The sequence below is a fragment of the Polypterus senegalus genome, chromosome 13, assembly GCF_016835505.1.
Source record: "Polypterus senegalus isolate Bchr_013 chromosome 13, ASM1683550v1, whole genome shotgun sequence".
Taxonomy (NCBI): domain Eukaryota; kingdom Metazoa; phylum Chordata; class Cladistia; order Polypteriformes; family Polypteridae; genus Polypterus; species Polypterus senegalus.
Genome location: NC_053166.1, coordinates 163,065,190 through 163,075,056, shown reverse-complemented (window position 1 = coordinate 163,075,056; position 9,867 = coordinate 163,065,190).

Sequence of the window (9,867 nt, the reverse complement as noted above, 5' to 3'; positions counted from 1 at the left end):
CCCAAAAGTGCTACTGCCCACCCCACTACCTGGTCACTTAGTCCACACCCTGTCCATCTGTGTCCCCACGGTCTGCATGACAATTGTATTTGAAAGTGACAGCCGGGCCCCACTGTGCTAATTCTCTTCAGTCCTGTTGTCACCTCCTAACGTCCATTTGCTGAAAGCTTCTTCCCCTTCAAGTCCTTCTTCTTCCTCAGTTGCTCTCCGTGGTCCTGAATGAGCCCTGGTGGTCTCCACTTGGACTTTCTCAGGTGCTGCTGTGTCTTTTTGTACAATGGAGACCAGACTTCACGCAGACGTCCATGTGAGGCCCCACTAGTGTCATATGTCCTCCACATGTCACGGGTGTCACCACTGCTCTGTCCTGATTGGCTGGACTCTCCTGTCGTTGCCCCTCCGTCGCTCTCCGCGGTGCTGACTCGGCTCGCGTTGTGTTTCTGTCCTTTCTTTGTGTTAATATGGCGGACGGTTGGCTTTCAGTGTGTGATGTGCTTTGTGGTCCCTTAAGAGAGTCCCTTGGGGTTCATTTGGGGGTCTTTCCAGTGACGACTCTGTGCTTCTTGTGAATTGTCGGGAATTTGGAGCTCGTCTTCGTTTTCTGCCCTCGCTTTCTGGTTTCTGCTTTCGGTTGATTTCGGTTCTCGGGGTCCTCAACTCCTTTCTGCCTTTTGTGCTCCACAAAGCTGACTTTTGGTTCTTCTCGAGTATTTTTGAGTAATAAATCTTTTCCTGCCCAGGCCGTTATTACTAGCTGGGGTTTGACCACCATGGTGGGCTTTGTGCCTGGGGACACCTTGACGTGCTCCACTGGACAACACCACGCTGGCACTAAGAGCAAAACGTAAAACAATGACAAACAAATGACAGCCTCCGACATGGTGGCACGGCAGCATCACAAGCACAACGTTAAACATCTTCATGGCCACCAAACCAGAAAGGCCAGGAGCCAACAAACTGCGGGGTCTGCCAAACCACCGAATCACGGCGGGGAAAAAAGAGTGAGAAAGGAGGCAAAGTCACCAAGGTGGCACTGAACGGGGGGCAATGAGAAAGTACGACTGGGGGTGCCAGGCAGCGGTGACCCCGCGTCCTACCAAGAGCGCATAAAAATATCTCAAGTGTCAAGTGCGAGGGAGGAAAAGTGTCAGCCTGTCACACGTCTCTGTCACAGCCCGGGTAGGTGGCAATGACATCTGTCAGTGGGGGAGGCTGAGCACAAGTCCTGATGCCCAGCACTGGCACTGCCATGCCCAGGGGGTGTAGAGAAAGACTTCAGCGGACATTAGGTGGGGTGTGCGCGAGGCTCAAGAGTCATTCGTTCATTCATTTCTTCATTCATGTGATCATTCATTCCTTTGCACACTCAGTCACTTTGTCAGTCCTTCTTTCCTTCCTTCCTTCTTTCCTTCCTTCCTTCGTTTCTTCATTAGTTCATCCATTCAAATCCTCCTTCCTTCATTCACTCTGTTGCTCCTCCTTTTATTACTGAATTCATCCTCTCATCTTCTCGTTCCTCCATTCATCTCTTCATTCATTCCAGCTCTCAAACACCAGGGGGTCCTCCAGCACTGCCAGGTGATGCAGGCACAATGGGCACCTTCCTGGGTCACTGCATGACACCGAGATTACGTTGCTGTGCCCAAAATGGCCTCCTGGAAAGAAAAACAAGGGTCTCAAAATGGGAAACAATGCAAATCAGCACATCAACAACAACAATAAAGCGCCATGCCAGTCTGAAGCTGGCACAATTGCTGGACTCTGCAGAAGGAGCTCTAGATGTGGGAATGGGTCGTGACGGGGATCACGAGGGCCTTGAGACCAAATGGGTAAGTGACCTGACTGGCAGAGGATGGGCACAGGGGGGCATTTGTCTTTTGCTCACTCCAGAGTCTCCTTTCCGTCTGTGTGCCTTTATAGAACAAACGCGCCACTTTCGAGTTCTCGTTGACTCCCTTGGCACTGTTCTGAGCATCGCTGCCTCTGTTAAATAATGCAAGCAATAAATCCCACCTGATCAACAAGGACCACCAGAACTCGCTAGACACAGCACTGGCTACACCTGGCTAGGCCAGTGGCACTCCTTTCTCCGGTGGGCTTTTGTGCCCCCTTAAACGTGGAGAGGGACACGCACACACAACGGGCCAGTGTGGAGACGTGGGAGGAAATCAGAAGACCCAAAGACAGTTGACACGATCAGCGAGGACAAGCAAACTGCAGGGCGAGGGGGCACATGAACCTGCGCCTCACGAGGCACAAGGTGGCACCTCCTGGCAAACACAACCCCCACAGGACAGCGACCAGCCCTCAGGTCACCGCCCTCCATCACTGAGCACCAGCTGTGCTCTCCGCTCACCTTCTGGGAACATCAACGCTGACCCCAATCAAAGAGACATGTCTTCATGGTCGGACGCCACCTGTCCGAGCGGCGGCATCGCGTTACCGCACTGAAAACACAATCATTGAGGCGAACAAAGCAAGCGTGGCGCGGTGTATGATTGCCATCTTCAAAAGCGGCGGGCAGTGCAGATCAGCTTACGCTCAGGACGGCCACCAGCACCGGTAACCCGAGAGGACCGAGGGTAAGGAGACACTCGTGACAGGCCTTGACCTAACTGTCTGTTATATAGCGCCTTTCACATGTGTCTGTCTGTCTGTCTGTCTTTCTAGCACCTTTGAATCCTACTGTGCTTTTCACATCCATTAATCATCTAACATATTTCACAGCAGTCTGTCTAGCTGGGCCTCATATAGCACAGCAGTCTGTCTGGCTGGGCCTCATATAGCGCACGTCTATATAGCACATGTGTCTGTCTGGCTGGGCCTCATTTTTCACAGCAGTCTGTCTAGCTGGGCCTCATATAGCGCCTGTCACACATGTCTGTATGGCTGGGCCTCATATAGCGCCTTTCACAGCAGTCTGTCTAGCTGGGCCTCATATAGCGCCTGTCACACGTGTCTGTCTAGCTGGGCCTCATATAGCGCCTTTCACAGCAGTCTGTCTAGCTGGGCCTGTCACAGCAGTCCTTCACCGTTCACAAGGGTCTGTCTGTTATATGGCGCCTTTCACCCTCAGGGGCTGCAGACGATCGTTGGATTCTCTCGGACTCCGCCTGACCAGGTCATATGTGTTTGGCACTGAAGCTTTTTCAGTGCTTTGCAGTGGTGGCTGTGTCACTGACGTCACACGCTCACTCACTTTAATGACACACATGACTTATTCATGACGAGGCTCTGCACACAATGGCCCTCTCCGTCTGCTCAGTTCACACTCGCAGGTCACGTCTCACAGTCAGGGGTTCATGAAGGCGTCTCTGCCTTTAGCCAGTCAGTCGTTATTTTATGGGACATAAACACAGAACTGTAATGCGCTATATAAAGAAATGTGAAATGGGGTCCAGGAGAGATGGTGGACAGCATGAGTGGGCAATCAGAGGCTAAAGTCAAGTCAGTGTAGGGTCACTTGGCCACCATTCTTGGCCCATGTCCAGATGTTGCATGTGAGAGGACAGTAAGGCGCTATAAAGCCATTGTGGTCACATGTGATGCGCTGGCATAGTATGGACTTCAGGTGTGGGGCTGGAGGACAATGCCAAACAATGCTGCTGGTGTCTCTCACCTTCTGCTTTCTGGCCCGCTTGTTGGCTGGCATTGCATGATAACAGGCTTGGGATGGCATCTCCCAGGGTCACTTCATGCTGCAGTGTCCCAGTTGTGGGCCTCGCAGGGGCATCTCTCCTAAGACCACATCGGGTTGTGATTGAGTGCCACTGGAGGTACACAAAGGCCATGGCACTAGAATCCAAATCCTTGAACTACAGGGGCCATGTGGTGTCACCAGTGTGCTGCCTTCAGTTTGGTCATCTTCAGACACTTTGTCACCATGCCCTTCTCTACCACCCTGTGCACTGGGATACCTGGCAGTGGTCATTTTCCTTGCCAGGCCACAGCATTCCTAGGTGTGTGGTGTGGGTACAACCTGGCATTATGAGACTCCCTCTTATGTGCCCAAATCTGCCTCTACAATACCAATTCATCAGTCCACATGAGCCAGTAGCTGCCATTTATGCCCGTGTCCTGCTTGTACTTGGCACTAAGACGTGCCATGAGATCCCAAGACCTGTGAATTTTTCTATCAGCTCAGGTAGCAGAGCCCCAGCACCATCAACTAGCATGGCATCAGGACAGTCTACAGGAGGGCGTGAAAATATAATACTGGCAGCTCAGCCTTTAGAACTTCACCATCTGTACCTGTGAAAAAAAAATATATGCTGTATATATATATCAAAAATAAAAAAATGAAAACACTTTTGAACTGGAAAGCCCCTCAGAGTTTCATTGAAAATGCATGGCGTCAAGTGACGGGTAAGCAGCCAATTGAAACAAATCAATCAATTAAAGAACCAATACGATAAGTGGGTGGGACGACCAGCTGCCAGCTACACAACATGTCAATATGGCACAAGCAGCGAGACACTAGTGGGCAGCAGTGAGACCTGCCAACAAATGAATGGCACACTTGTGGGGGGGTCAGATGGTAGGGAGGTGCCATGAACAGTAGGGCAAACTAATGGGTATCATGGGAGTGTGGAGGAAACCCAGCAGTCAAGCACCTCTGTAGGTGTGGCCCCCTAGTGGTTAGGACTTGGAGACGCCACCACTAACCCTTCAGGTAGGTCTTCAGCTGGCTGGGGTGCTGAAAATGGAAACTCAGAGCCATCTGTGCTGTGAGACGCTAGGAAAGGTGCCATACCCTGCAAGACACCATACCCTGAAAGGTACCATACACTGAAAGGAGCTATACACTGATAGGCACCATACCCTGAAAGGTGCCATACACTGATAGGTGCCATACCCTGAAAGGCACCATACCCTGAAAGGTGCTATACACTGAAAGATGCTATGCCCTGAAAGGCACCATACCCTGAAAGGCGCCCTACACTGAAAGGAGCTATACACTGATAAGTGCTATACCCTGAAAGGCGCTATATAGAACCCGTGCACTTCTCACACTTCCATCTTGCTGATTTTCAGTCTTCAGACAAAAACACAGAGAAACAAAGAAACTGCCCCAATGAGGGACCTGGGCAGGTGGTCAGTGTGGAGGTAGTAAAAGGCGCTATATAAGATGAAGACCCTCTCAGCTGCAGCACAAGGTCAACTGTTCTGTCCACTCTGCTGGCCTTTGGCCTGACGTGCCAGAGTGAATGTTGCAGTCATATAGAGCCTTGAGATGGCGCCCACTATGTTTTATTGAATCATCATGATGGTGAGCTGGCCCGCATTGCTGGCTCCGTGGTGGCATGAAGGAAGTCCATCCAGCCACCAGTGCAGACGTCTAAAAAGAGCCTGAGCCAGTGCTGACAATGGAAAGGTGCTATATGAAACCCAGCATCACCTCCGCTCCCTCCCTCCCTGCATGCCCCCGAGGAAGCCAGAACACCTGCCAGGGCTCAGACGTCAAAAAGTGGGCACATATGGAAACTCCTCAACCATGGAAAGGCACTATACAGCATGCACTTGATCTGAGACCCCAAGGTGTGGGATTCTCTGCAGTTGTCACTGTCACCTGCTGATGGATTTCCTTCCTAATTCGCCACTTCGAGTGGCCTCGCTAATCCGTGAACGTCTCCACTTCTCGTGTTTGCTGGCGGTGGGCTGCCCCATTCCTGCTTGTTCTGAACATCGACATCAAAGACCCCGTGAAGGGTCGCCTGAATAGATTAAGAAGGGCTTAGTGCCGGTGGGCTCAATTGAGTCACTTGTGGGGGTGCTGGTGTGTGCAGGTATTTTTTTTATTATTTTGTTTTTATTGTTTTTTTTATTTATTTTTATTTTTTCTCCAGCCGTCTGGAGTTTTTTTTTGTTCTTTCTGTCCACCCTGGCCATCGGACCACCTTACTCCTTTTCTATGTTAACTAATGTTGTCTCATTTTAATTTCTTATTTTGTCTTTTATTCTTCTTTTCTTCATTGTGTAAAGCACTTTGAGCTACTGTTTGTATGAAAATGTGTGACAGAAATAAATGTTGTTACTCAGAAGGCCTGGGGACACAGGGGGTCTTCTCAGGGTGGTCTGTCTGGACTCCTCACAGCTCTCCCAAGTCTTTGGTGTTCTTATTTATGGTGGGTTCAACACTCAGTATGGAATCGGTGGTCCTATGGTGCTCATGTCCTCACCAGTCACCAGTGTCTGCTGCCATAGCTACTGCTGGCACCTAATAATGGTGCAGACTGAACCCTGAAGCTGCCCAGGCCCCCCTGCCACCCCCTTCAGCCTCTGCGTAGCTCCACTCGATTGATTTTCATCTTCTCTGCTCGGTGACGTTGGCCACAAGTGCCAAAGGGATCAGAGCCCCCCTTCAGGCGATGAAGAGCTCGCCATCCCGGATTGGCGGATTAGTGCCATCCTATTTTGTGAGCGGCAGGACGGGCAGAAGAAAGCCGAGTGGAATCTGCTAATCATGCAATAATAGCGGCTGCTGGTGCGTGAGCCGGCGGATTAGGGGCGCCCTTAGCGGGCCTGATGGTCCGGGGGGCTTGGCGTGTGCAGAGAGGGGGGGGACTGGAAGGCTTCATACAACTGGGCTGCTGTCCACTCCAGAAGGCTTGTGAATTTATATAGCGCCTTTACGCTTGAGTGACCCCGCTGCCAGCTCTGTGCCAAAAGATGAAGTGTGGACAGCAGGAACAATTGAAGCTATGAGTTTATATAGCGCCTTTCCAAGTGTGATCACCCCCACTCCAATGTCATTTAGCAGGCACGTTGTGGTGACGCCGGCCTCAGTTGAGGGTCTGTGATGTTCAGAGGAGGGCAGCAGGGTGGACCCCTGCTACTGCAGTTTCTTTGCTGGTATGCTCATTTAGAATGCCCGCTTTTTAGTGCCCGCCTCCCCCTGACTTACACAGCCTCTGGGTGTCCTGACTAGGGATCTATGGTGCCACCTATTGACCGGGGGTTGACATAAGTCACCGGACAGGCAGGTCCACAGTGGACAGGTGGCATGGGAGTGCACTTCCTGTATGTCACTGGGTAATTGTGGCCTTCTTAGACCTGAGGGTCACGCAGGAGGACACTTGTGGCAGACCCTGGTACGCCGAAGTCAAGCAGCTCCCTACCACCACTGGAGGGTAATGGCAGCTAATGGCAGGAATTTATCTTCTGCTTGTCAGGGAGGCAGATGGAAGCAAGAAGTGCAAACTTAATTAGCGGCTTCATTTGAGAGGGACAGACGGGGGGGCAACGTGCTGGGGGTCGTGGGGGGGCACATTATTAACAAGACAAACATAAAAAGTGCTGCGTGAGTGTCACACATGGGACGGGGATGACTGTGCGGGTGGCGTGCATTTTCCTGACAAGAATCTATCCAGATGGCCTACTGGAGGCTGGCAGAGAAGTACCAGGGTGAGGACTGGCCCAGGGGCCACGGAGTCTCCTTTAAGGGAGGGTCTGAAACTGGAGCTAATCATTGGGATTGACGGTTGTTTCATTAATGACCCTGGTGGCACAAGAGAAACAAATCTGCGCCATTCAATTGTTTTCTGCTTACCCGCCATGCCTGGCACATCGACATGGCTTTTGGGAATGGGTAAGAAATAAAAGTACGCCCACCTGTGGGAAATTTAGTGCTGCTAAAGAGGACCTTGGGCACAGGCAGGAAAGGCGCTATATGCTGCTGTGTTCGAATTTACAAGTGGAAAAGACAAAAACTGGGGGCTTGAGTGCCCCCTGGAGGAGCTGTGCAAGATCAGAATATGCCAATCATCCATGTGGCGCCTTTCATGTCTTCAGTTGTCTGCTCCCTGCCTCGCCTTTTCCTGCCTTAAGTGTCGTAGGGCACCATGGGTGACATCTTCAGTAGACCTGAGGGCACTCGTTCATTCATCCATTCATTCATTTGTTTATTTGTTTATTTGCTTGTTTATTTGTTTGTTTGATTGTTTATTCTTCGCCCTTTTTTTTGTCCTTTTTCATTTTTCAATCCTTGGTTGTATATGTGAATTCCCATTGGCTCCCCACCACAAATGCCCCTCCAAGTACCCCTGGTCCTGGTCCTTCAGTTTCAGGTGGGTCATTGAGGTGATTGACCACCCGGGTTGAGCTGCTCACTGGACAGCCAGCCTCCCAAGACGTCTCAGCCCCTGATGCTGCGTCTCCCCTCGGACCACTGAGGCAGTACGCCGAGTGACGGGCATGCCACCCTGCTGTGGTCCTTCCTTGGCAGCTGTTTCTCATGTGGCGGTGGCAGCGAAGCTTGATGTCCCTTTTTTTTTTTGCTGTGCCTTTCAGACTTCACTGCACTCTCTGTGGGGTCTCGAGGGTCTGCAGCACGGCTTTTGTTTGATAAGAAGTGCACAGGAGGGAGGATCACAGGGAGAGAGCACAAAGCAAAGTCTGCTCCACGTGGGCACACCTGAACCTTGGTGGGTACAAATGGGCCAGTAGATGAGGGGTGGGTGCCCGGCGAGGTGTTCACTCTCAGTGCCAAGTGGAGTGCCCATCCGCAGGTCCGCCAAGTGGATGTTTCACAGCTTTGCTGCTTTCCAGGTCAGTTCAGATGCCTTTTGATTGTTTAATGAATGACTTATTGGCCCATGTTAATGTGCTCGTTCAGGCTGGCACTTCATTAATTATACTCAGCTGCCAGCTTTGAGAACGCGTGGAGGGCGCAAACTCAACGCTTCACAAATCAAGAAGCGACCTGCGATGGACAACAGGAGGGTCCGGTGGTGAGTGAGGCCTCCATGTGGGTGAGGTCACCAGTGGTCACCCAACCGATACACAGTGGAGGTCCGGGTGAGGCTCTGCCAGGCCACTCCACCCAGGTGACGTCAGAGCAGCCCCTTGTGTCATAGTGGTGGTCTGCTCTTTGGTTTGAAGACCTCAGCCACATGTCACCGGGGTCTCTCATACTCAGTGTGCTGCTGGCCAGTGACAAAGGGCAAGAATCAGAGGCCCCAATCCAGATGGCAGTGCCTCCTGGTGTGCCCACTGCAGTAGCACCTCTGGAGATATTTGAAGTCAGGAAAGGTGACCATGCGAGGGACTCTAAAGGTCCATGGACAGCCATGTCGATTAGCGGGGACTAAACTCTGAGGTCCACAAGTGACGGCCCCCATTGTGGCCATTTTGGGTCCCTTGTTGTGAGGTCATTAAGACCATGCAGGCTGAGCAAAGGACCCTCGAAATGGTCCAATGATGGCTTCGTAGATTAATATGGGGGATTGGGCCACAAATCCACTGGAATGGTTTGGGCTATCAAAGTGAACATGATGACGAAGATGACGATGACGAAGATGATGCCCCTGAGGACCTGGTGAAGGTGCCCGAGAGTGGCCTTCACAATAAACTTTCAGTTACTACTAGAATGATGCTGGCATTACTATTAAGAGCATTGATCAGAAAGATACCATCATCATCATCATCATCATCATCACAACATGTTTAACCCGCTTGTCAAACCTTCAATGGAATCTTAATATTAATTAAACAAATCTGAGGAATAATTAATATTAGTATACTATTAGCTATGCATTGTTAGTATTCATTCACTTCAGCTTGATTTGCATTACTAATTGTTAGGAATTGTTATTGTTTATTTGACAGTATTTGAATTTTAATGCTATTACTGCTATTATTATTATCATTATGTTTATTAATATTAATGTTATTAGAGCAGCATAACACAACATGCCTGCAAGTTATTATTATTATGATTATTAATTAACCTGCTTCTCCTGTTTCCATTAATTCCATTATTATTATTATTATTATTGGTGTTATTATTCTTATGATTTCTTATACTTACATAACACGCCATTCTAAACTGTTATTATGAATGCTGCCACTGCTATTGTTATTATTATT